At 37.4% G+C, this 9,716-nt stretch overlaps 1 long non-coding RNA gene across 1 annotated transcript; it reads right to left on the bottom strand.

Annotated features, from left to right (window-relative positions):
- Positions 1 to 7,367: 7,367 nt before the first annotated feature.
- On the bottom strand, positions 7,368 to 8,407 carry LOC112034973 (uncharacterized). Its single transcript, XR_010628422.1, has 3 exons — positions 7,765 to 8,407; positions 7,545 to 7,620; positions 7,368 to 7,452 (listed from the first exon to the last, which is right to left on the bottom strand). It is a non-coding gene; the product is annotated as an uncharacterized LOC112034973 (long non-coding RNA).
- Positions 8,408 to 9,716: the final 1,309 nt, after the last annotated feature.

The following is a 9,716-nucleotide window of genomic DNA, read 5'->3' as shown; positions in this document are numbered from 1 at the left end:
AAAATAAATGTTTTCTTTTGAGCAATATGTAGGCACACTAATTTTTTTTTTTTTTTTTTTTTACAACTTGTTAAAGTAGTAAGTTTAGATTGGAGTAACGTCACTTTAAAGTGAGTTTACTAAAGGCTATGGAGAAATCTTATTTTACAATTTCATTCCATTAAACAAGGGTTATATTTAAATTGACATTTTGGTGAGTAAAATTTTAGAGAGGATACAAAACATCAACACAAACTTTAACAGTAGGAAAATAGTCATGAATCACTACAACCCAATGGGTACCTTGCTAATAACCAGAAACCTTTGTTTGGTCCTAACCAACTCAGATATTAGCTAGGGAGGCCTGATGGTTAAATCAGTAAGCTAGTGGAAGAAGAAGAAAATAATAACAAGGTAACAATGCCAAAAGTTGCATACCTTACTCAACCAGATGGAGGGATCTTTATAAGTGCGTGAGGGCCAATTTTGATGGGGAAAATGCTTCCCAAGTAGACTTCGTAGATGGTTCTCCCCTCAATTTAGCTAAGGGGACATGTGTTAGAGCAATTAATGTGCGTATAATATTCTAAAATAGAAAAAGGTACACATTTTACACATTTGACCCAAAAAGACACCCGTATTAATGGGTGTAAAATTGTGCGTTTATGTACAATATTAAAGCAACTGCATTGTTGATGCAAAAATTTTGTAAATTTTGCCAAAAAAAACCTACTTTTTCAATTTTATACATCTATTTTTACAAAAACATCCACGTCAATTTGTCTATTCTACACATTTATTCAATAAAATATTCATTTTTTTACAATTTTTTTATTATTTCCTTCACCCTTCACACTTCTCTCTTCTCTTGAAATCCTCTCACACACAAACCCGGAATCAAAGAGCAAAAACTCCAATCCTTCATCAACCGGCAAAATTTGCCAAACAGTATCTTTTTAAAAAAATATGAGATAGATGGCATGCGTTCAAACTTAATCAGTAAGTTAGACTGTTTTTGAAAGTCGATTTTACCAAACTCGACTTCCCACTAAAAATAACTCTGACCTGGATTAAAAAGAGAGGAAAAGAGCCACGTGGAACTCAAGGAAGTCGAGCTTAGTAAACTCGACTTCGTTGAAAGTCAAGTTTGTTGAACTCGACTTCAAACAGGGGTTAAAAAAAATTTGGATGAGGTAAAAAGAGCAATCCGAGTACACCAAAATAGTCATTGCCTTCAATCCTTTCTCTCTCTCCGGTGTCTCTCTTAACCCAACGCCGCCATTCTTCTCTCTCTTTTTGGTGCCTCTCTCAACCCAACGCCGTTCTTCTCTCTCTCTCTCCGGTGTCTCTTTTCCTACGCCGTTTTGTCCGTCCAGCAGGTTTGTTCTCTCTCTCTCTCTCTCTCTCTCATGCGATTTCTTTCTCTTTATTTATTGGCTGAAATGAGTTTTGATTTGCTTTTTAGGTTTAGTGATTTGGAGATTTGGGTTTCATTTGATTTGGGTTTAGTTTTGATTTGTTTTTGTGTTTTTGTTTACTGTATTATTACTATCGTCCATAACATCTTGTTTTTGAGTTCATTGTGCGTGTGAGTGTGAGAGATAAGGGGGTTTGGTTTCATATGAGAGACCTCAAGTTTTAGGATTGTCTGTAGCTCTTGACCATGACTCACAAGCCAGAGCATGCACTGGGTCAAACTATGTAGAGCTGTCTTTAATTAGATAAGGTGGTTTGGTTTCATAGGCATCATCTGTGATAATTAATCTATATACTCATAGAAGACATAAATTTGGACGGATACCTATTGATGGTGTAAAAAAAATTTCATAACAAGCTTCAAACTTTCTAAGAACTTGTCAAATAGAGATAGAAATTCAGTCTGTACAGATGATAACTAGATTTGTTTCATGCTTCCCTCCATTTAAATTCGCCATTTTTTTTAATGTAAGAAGGTAAACCCTTCAATATTTGCAATGACCATTTTGTTTATTTTATTTTCTTAATGCTAGAATTGCATAAATGTTAAAACTATCTATTCAATGACTTTATAATGCTAGAATTGCAATAACTTTATAATGCCATTTGGTCCAAGGATCATTGGAAATTTATTTTTGTACTATACAATGACTTTGTTGGAGTGGGAAGTATATACTTATATATGCTACTTCCTTCGGTGGTATCAACTGATTCTTATGTTGCGTTGATTAAGCAAAAACTACTTTATCTAGAATAAAGCAAAAGACTAAACAAATACATTTCACATGAGGAAACCCGCTTATTGCTGCTTAGATCCCTATTATAGTAATTAATTGTTTATATTTGATACTCGCTTTTTGCAGCATGAAGATAGATCCTGGACCCATTGATCGTAGTGTATTGACGGAACAAGTTAAACATCGATCTGAGTTACTATGGAACCCTAGGGGAGGGGTAAGTGCATGAGTTTTCTTGTACTATGAATTCATGTCACAACTCTAATTAGCCATTAATACTAAATATTTGCATAAGATTTTTATCTATTGTTATAATATTTGCAGGATCCTCTTGGCACACTGGATTGTCGAACTCACCATGAAGAGTTGAGACTTCGAGTTCCTATGGTAGATGATCGTGTCCTTACCATTGTGAGGTTGCTTGGTTTAGAGGGTCTGTACTTGGTCCCATCCATTCAGCTTGACCATGCATTGATCACTGCATTTGTAGAGTGGTGGCGCCCAAAGGCCCATACATTCCACCTACCACATGGTGAGATGACGATCACATTGCAAGACGTGGAAGTTATCATGGGGTTGCCCATCGAGGGTGAGGCAATGGTTGGGCCCAGTAAAAGAACTTGGACAACTGTGTGTGATAAAATGCTTGGAATTCAAATTCCAAATGGCGATCAAAATGTGCTAAAAGGTTAAAGGATTCTGGTATCCGCACTTGTTGCAAGAATCAGAGAACCACTGCCTCTGAATGCCAATGAGATTCAAGTTCATCAGTATGCTCGCTGCTATATACTAGCCCTACTAGGGGATATGGTATTTCTTGACAAGTCCAGAGATAGGGTCCATCTCATGTGGTTAGAGTTCATGTGGAACCTTCGTAATCCACACAAGTATAGTTGGGGTAGTGCAGCCTTATCATGGTTGTATAGACAGCTGTGCAATGCAAGCGAGAAGAAGGTAAATCAGATTGGTGGACCATTGATTTTGGTCCAATTGTGGATATTTGTCAAGTTCCCACATATGTCCACACAGATGGTGCCCTAACCCGAGGTTGTTCATAGTCCACCACTACCAACAATTCCTTTTGTTATGAAGTAAGTATATATTGCATAATTAGTGTGCTATCATGTATTATGTCACATTTTTATACGTAAACGACTAATGACCATGTGATGTTATTTGCTTATAGGTTTGCAGGAGCGATGTGTAGAAAGAATACTCCCACACACGTGCTTTCCGCATATCGCAATCAAATTGCCACAACACAGCCCAACTAGGTATAATACTTGTATTTATAGGTCCATAACATCCCAGGTCCTTCAAAAAGTTTTTCATTGCCCACTATTGTGCTACTTGTTATGTAACTCATTTCTTGGGAAAATTTATGAATGTGGTTGCTTTACTTGGTGGCTAATGTAGATTAAGTAGGATCAGTCGACTGTATATTGACCGCGCTAGAGCTAAGATGGAAATTTTGATATTGTGCATAAACATATTTTGTTTTGCATGGTGTGTTTGACGTTATGTATGTGTCATACTTAATAATGTTGGTGATTTAATGATATCTTGCAACCCAACTAGATATCCTCAACTGGTTCAATAAAGAATCTTACGAATACAAGTTCATTAAGAAGGCCCTTGAGGATGTGGATGAGGTTGATCGTATCAATGTGCCAGCCAATGACGAAGTAGCAAACCAGACTGAAATACCAGATGTAGGGCCCAGTACGAGCTCAGTTGCTCTAATGACATGTCATCAACCTGCCCCCACCCCTCCTCTGGCCACTGAGACCCCTGTTACACCGGTGTCCACCCCTCAGGGCACAACTGGGCCTCCCATGCCACCCATCCCTCCCATTGACACCGGATCTCCCTTGCGGTTTACCCATGCTGAATTTGAGTTCTCCCTACCCACCACCACTGTTGACCACAACTCACCCATGGCCCCGTCCTATAGCTCTTTCCAAACAGTTATACCCACCCTTAGCCTTCAAACACCCCACATTGAGCCCATGTCTACCAACCCAAGTCATACACAATCACCTCCTACCTCCTCTACCTTGATACATGTTCCACAAGCCAGGCATCCACATGACAATGACGTTGAGCAGGAGCAACATGACCAAGCTAAGCAGCCACAGGATGCAAACGCTCATGCTGCACCCAAACAGAAATTGACCTGCGCCATCCAACCAAGGAGATGCAGCACAGGTTCCCACTTGGTATTCCAAGTGCATTTACTTTGATTTTAATTTCAGAAAATTTTTGGGTTTCTTTGTGCAAGAATTTGTTTGTTTGTAAAAGCTTAAAAATATAACATTATGAGCAGGTAGCAGAGCATGTTCCGGCCAAACAGTACCCTAGACGCAACCAGAAAAGAAGTAAACGCGGGGAGGGTGCAGCCTAATAAGGGCTGCTGCAGTCTTGAGATTCTTATTGTAAGTATGAACTAATTTCCTTTTTCTTTAATGAAAATTTATATTAGTGCTATTTTATTTTTCTTCATGGTTAAATATGGATAAATGAAATGGCATAAAGAGATAGTGAACTGCCAAAACGTCTACTGTACACAGAAAAATTGTTCAAGGAACAGAAAACAACATATCTAGTTGGGAACATTATCTAGGCCAAATCACCCAAGCTTCCTTCCTGAATTTGAAGCCATCAATCCAAGTACTTGTGGCCATCAGTTAACAACATAAGCAAGCTTGCCCAAATATCAAAAACAAGCAAACTATTCCAAGTTTGTAACTCCTCTACAGAAAATAAAGGATATATATGTACTCCTCAAAGCATTTTTAATTCCTTGATTTAAACATTAAGAAGGGAGCCCAAATGTAGTGATTGTTGAACAATAGGCATCATTATGCAAAGGTAGTTTGAACAGTCAATCTGATCATTTGGTCCAAGACACACGACAAATTGTAGGAGGTGCAAATTACTTTATTTGTCAATTGATATTTGGTTCAATATGCATTAAATATCCAGAAAATTGGGGTTCAATGTGGTTGCAACAGCCAATCAATTGTAGATTTAGGTCTAGGGTCTGTAGTTTGAATATAGCTTGAAAGGTTGGATTTAAGGGGTGAACAAGCTGCTGTGTGTTCTCCCATAAAATATAGGTTTTTTTTTTTTTTTTTTTTTAAGAATCAAGCATTATCTAGGGAAATGGTTTGTGGTATTTTAAAGAGGCAAAAGATCAATTTTGAAAGAGAATGATTGGTGAGGGGAAGCTCAGAGTCAATGGACAATGGAGAGGAACAGAATTTGAGGGTGCAATTTGTAATTTGGCCTTCTGTTTTTTGTGGACAGCAGCTTGGTAAAAAAACCTGGACAAGGGACAATCTCATAAAAAGAGGGACAACTTCCATATAGAAGACACTCTTGGAATACAGTCACGACGCCTAACTGCAAAGTATAAGAAGACACTCTTGGAAATTTTGGCTTTACTTGATTAATTTTTTCATTCAACTTGTGCATTAGACTTTGGGGTACTGGTCTGTTGAGTTTGTGTGAACAGTAAGTTTATGTGACAGTCATCTTATACTCTTTTACTTAAACTTTTTACAGGTTCATGCTAATGGACAATTTTGTGGGGTAGCTGAAATGCAAATGACTGGCAGCAAGATAGATGGGGTGGGCAGCAAGAATATGCAGCTGGGCATTATAGGGGTTTTAACTTATTTTGTTTAGCAAATTTTCTTAGATTTTGTATTGGAGGATATGGTAGTTACTGGCAATCCAAAGGTGGGAAAAATATGGTGTTGGAATGCTTTATTAGCCATTACGCTTAACTTATGGTGCATCTTGGATTAGAGTAGTTTAATTTTAAGGTGATTAGCGATGGAATAGGTGGGACAAGCCAATGGGATGTCAATGGGATGTTGTTAGTATCTTCATTGAAGTATGGCTCTTTTCTTTTGGATATCTGTGTATCTTCGTTGAAAGTCTGGCTATTTTCTTGGTTGTAAACCTTTATTATCTTCTAAATCAATGGTCAATTCTAAGGAAACTCAAACCTCATGTGTGTGTGTCTATATATATATAACAGTAAAATAGGCAACCAAATGCCCACATCCTTCAGGATAAAGAAATTATGTTGACTCATTGCCTATCATGACCAAGTGTCTTCACTTGTTTGGATTAGCTTATATCAATTGGCTTATTTTGCTTAAAAAATAAGTGGACGACAAATAAGTTGTACCTAAAAAAGTGACGCTTAAAAAAACATAAGCAATCCTAGAAAAATACAAACAAAGATCATTTATGTTCTCATTAGATATGCAGTAGAGTGGATTGTACAGATTCAGTGCTTGATAAAAACGGGTTTTTGTTCCCTCCTAGAAATATAATCTCATTTAAGCTAAATACTTTGGCAACTTGGGTTTGCAGAGGTCTTAAAATAATACTTTCAGCTTAGGATTTCTAATATATTAAGTGATTGACAACTGTAGGTTCAGCTATTTATATGGTAATAATTACTAAAGAATACAGCAGCAGCATTATTTGTCAGCTCTCATTTATGTACATCAATTTGTACGTGAATTCCATAAATAGCTAAAAAGTCCATACTAGACTGAACCCAAGACATCACACTTCACACTTGTTCATCAGGCAATGCCATTTAGTCCAAAAGACCTTTGGCAAATGTAATATGTATATTTATCAGTTAGTTCATTAACAACAGATGGCAGCATACAGAGCTAATATTTTTTAGAGTTTATACAATATTAGATAGCTTTTATCTTATATAAGCAGCATCTATAACAACTGGCACATCTGATTACATGACAGAACAACAGTGACAGTAAAGGTAGGTTGAACTTTACTACTTTTATTTTTTATTTTTTTGGATAGGTAAGAAAAATTTGTATTAAAAAGAAGCTACTCCATCAAAGAGATAGAGTAAATGAAGGAAACACGTATAAGCAACAAAGGAAAACAAAACAACTTATGTACAAGAAAAAAGTGAATCTAAGCAGAATTTTTTTAATGCAGCAGAATTTTGAATTTTGATGCAGCAGAATTTTTTTAATGCAGCAGAATTTTGAATTTTGATGCAGCAGAATTTTATTAGTGCAGCAGATTTTGATTTTGCAGAATTGTTTTAATGCAGCAGACTTTGATGCAGCAGAATTTTTTTATAATCCTAGTAACATGTTAAATACAAACCAACACGTTTAAGTAGCTTCCCAATACAACTGTGCATCACATCGTCCAAAATACTTCAAAAGTTTGTATCATCCTTTGATGCGGCATAGTCCTACATAATTATATACTATATATCACAATCTTAGAAAATGTAATAAATAAAAGCACATGTTAAAGTTTTAAGCTATAGAAATTTGAAAGTACTTGTTTCAATTGTGTAGGGCCAACATGGGATAATCACAAGACACCTCAGGTGGAAAAAATGATTTTTGAGCATCTCCTAGGAAAAAAAAAGGAATAGAATCAAAGGGTTAAAACCAACAGGTAAAAGTAAGAAAAAAAAATTATTTCAAATAATAGAATTGAACTTACCATACACAATTGAACTAGGTTGGAGAATCACAAAATTGCATGCATTACTTACCTAGTTCGGAACATTGCTGCTTGTTGATGCGCGAATCACAGTCGGACATCTCCTACGGTTATGGCCCTCTTCATGACACACTCCACATTTCGGCTTGGGTTGACTCTCCCTCAAATCCATCTCATTTCTTATTCTTGTTGACATAGGTCGACCTTTGTCTCGCAACATTTCAGGGTCAGGGTACAACTTTAGGCCGGCAACCTCTCGCCATAATGACTTATCCTTGGGCACACGAAACTCATGTGAATAAGTGGCAAGTCGTCGTTGTAAAGTATAACATGGGTCAATATACCTCATTGCATTGATATGTTCCCTGATACAAACTGCAATCACATGTGAACAAGGGATCTTATAGATTTCCCATTTGCCACAAGTACATGTGTTCTCCAGCAGCCTTACTTCATGACTATGGTCTCCCCCAGCAGATCTATGTGGATTATGCGTTGTGCAAACTTGATATACACCGTCTTGCTGGTTAAATGGCCTCACATAGTGTCTTGTCCCTTTTTCGTAATTTGCTTCATATTTCTCCATGGCATGCTTGCTGAACTTCTAACCATGTTCAATGTCACCCAATATTTTAGTGCGCCGATCATTGAAATAAGCGACAAGTTTGCACCAAATGTAGTTAACCAATGCAGATATGGGTAGTCCACGTGCACCTTTTAGAACTCCATTAAAACACTCATACATATTGGTAGTTATTGCCCTATAACGGCGTCCACCATCAAGTGATAGTGTCCACGTCTCCAAACCCTCCTTCATTAGATAGGAGGATGGCTTCTTTTTTGCTATATTGGGATTGGGATCCTGACTGAATTTGAGTTCAGCTTCCTTAAGGCAATCTAATATTTTTTCAAGTTTGCGATCTTGATGCTTGTATCCTACTTTCAAGGCCAAAGACTTTAAGAATTTATCATTAAATTGAGTGTTGAAGTTGCTGGCAACATGTCTAATGCAATATCTATGATATACTGGAACATAATCATTGGGCCATTGTGCAATAGATGATATTATACCTCTATGTCGGTCTGATATTATGCAAATGCCAGAATCAGGTACCACATCCCGTATCACCTTCCGCAGGCAAGATAAAAACCATCCCCAACTGGCTCCCGTCTCATCATCCACAACCGCAAAGGCAAGTCGAAAAATCTCATTATTAGCATCTGTAGCCATTGCAATCAACAACTTTCCTTTGTATTTTCCATAAAGATGAGTTCCATCAATACTAATTACTAGCCTACAATGTGTGAATCCAGCAATGGAAGGAGCGAAAGCCCAGAACATATACTTGAATATAATAGTATCCGGTGTGTCCCCATTGATCAACCGAAAAGACACTTGTGTACCCGGATCGTTATCCTTATATGCTAACAACAACTTCTGCAACTTTTGATACGACTCTTCCCAATTCTCGTGTATGTTTGCAATAGCCTTTTGTTTCGCATCCCATATCTTGTAGTGCGATATATCATGGTCAAACCTTTCCTTCATCAGATTTTGGAGATCCTTTATTTTGCTAGTGTGATCTGCAAGTACATATGTATGAAGTTCTTTGGCAAGAAAATTAGAATCCATCATTCTGCCATCTTTGTTCACCCCAACTGATGGACAAGTGTGAGGACCGCTGTATACTGTGACGGCCCATAACCCATTAAGCTTTCGTTGCGAGAATGCTCAGACTTTCCATGCACATGACTCATTTGGGAACTTCACACACAATCTTTGCTGGTTGGACCTCTCAGTTATATAATTCTTGTTGTTGTCCATAGAGTACACTATTAATGCTTGTCTCACAGCCTCTTTATTACGGAAAATCAACCCTTTGCTAAAATTCATTCCCCACACCCAACTTGATGAAAATGGTATCTCAACATTTGAAGGGTCAACTATATTATTCCAAGTGTTTGCATGGAATGACGGGCCATGAGCTCCATATGTAGGGACTA

The sequence above is a fragment of the Quercus suber genome, unplaced genomic scaffold, assembly GCF_002906115.3.
Source record: "Quercus suber isolate HL8 unplaced genomic scaffold, Cork oak 2.0 scaffold_50, whole genome shotgun sequence".
NCBI lineage: Eukaryota > Viridiplantae > Streptophyta > Magnoliopsida > Fagales > Fagaceae > Quercus > Quercus suber.
This window is presented reverse-complemented; position numbering and strand designations above follow the sequence as displayed.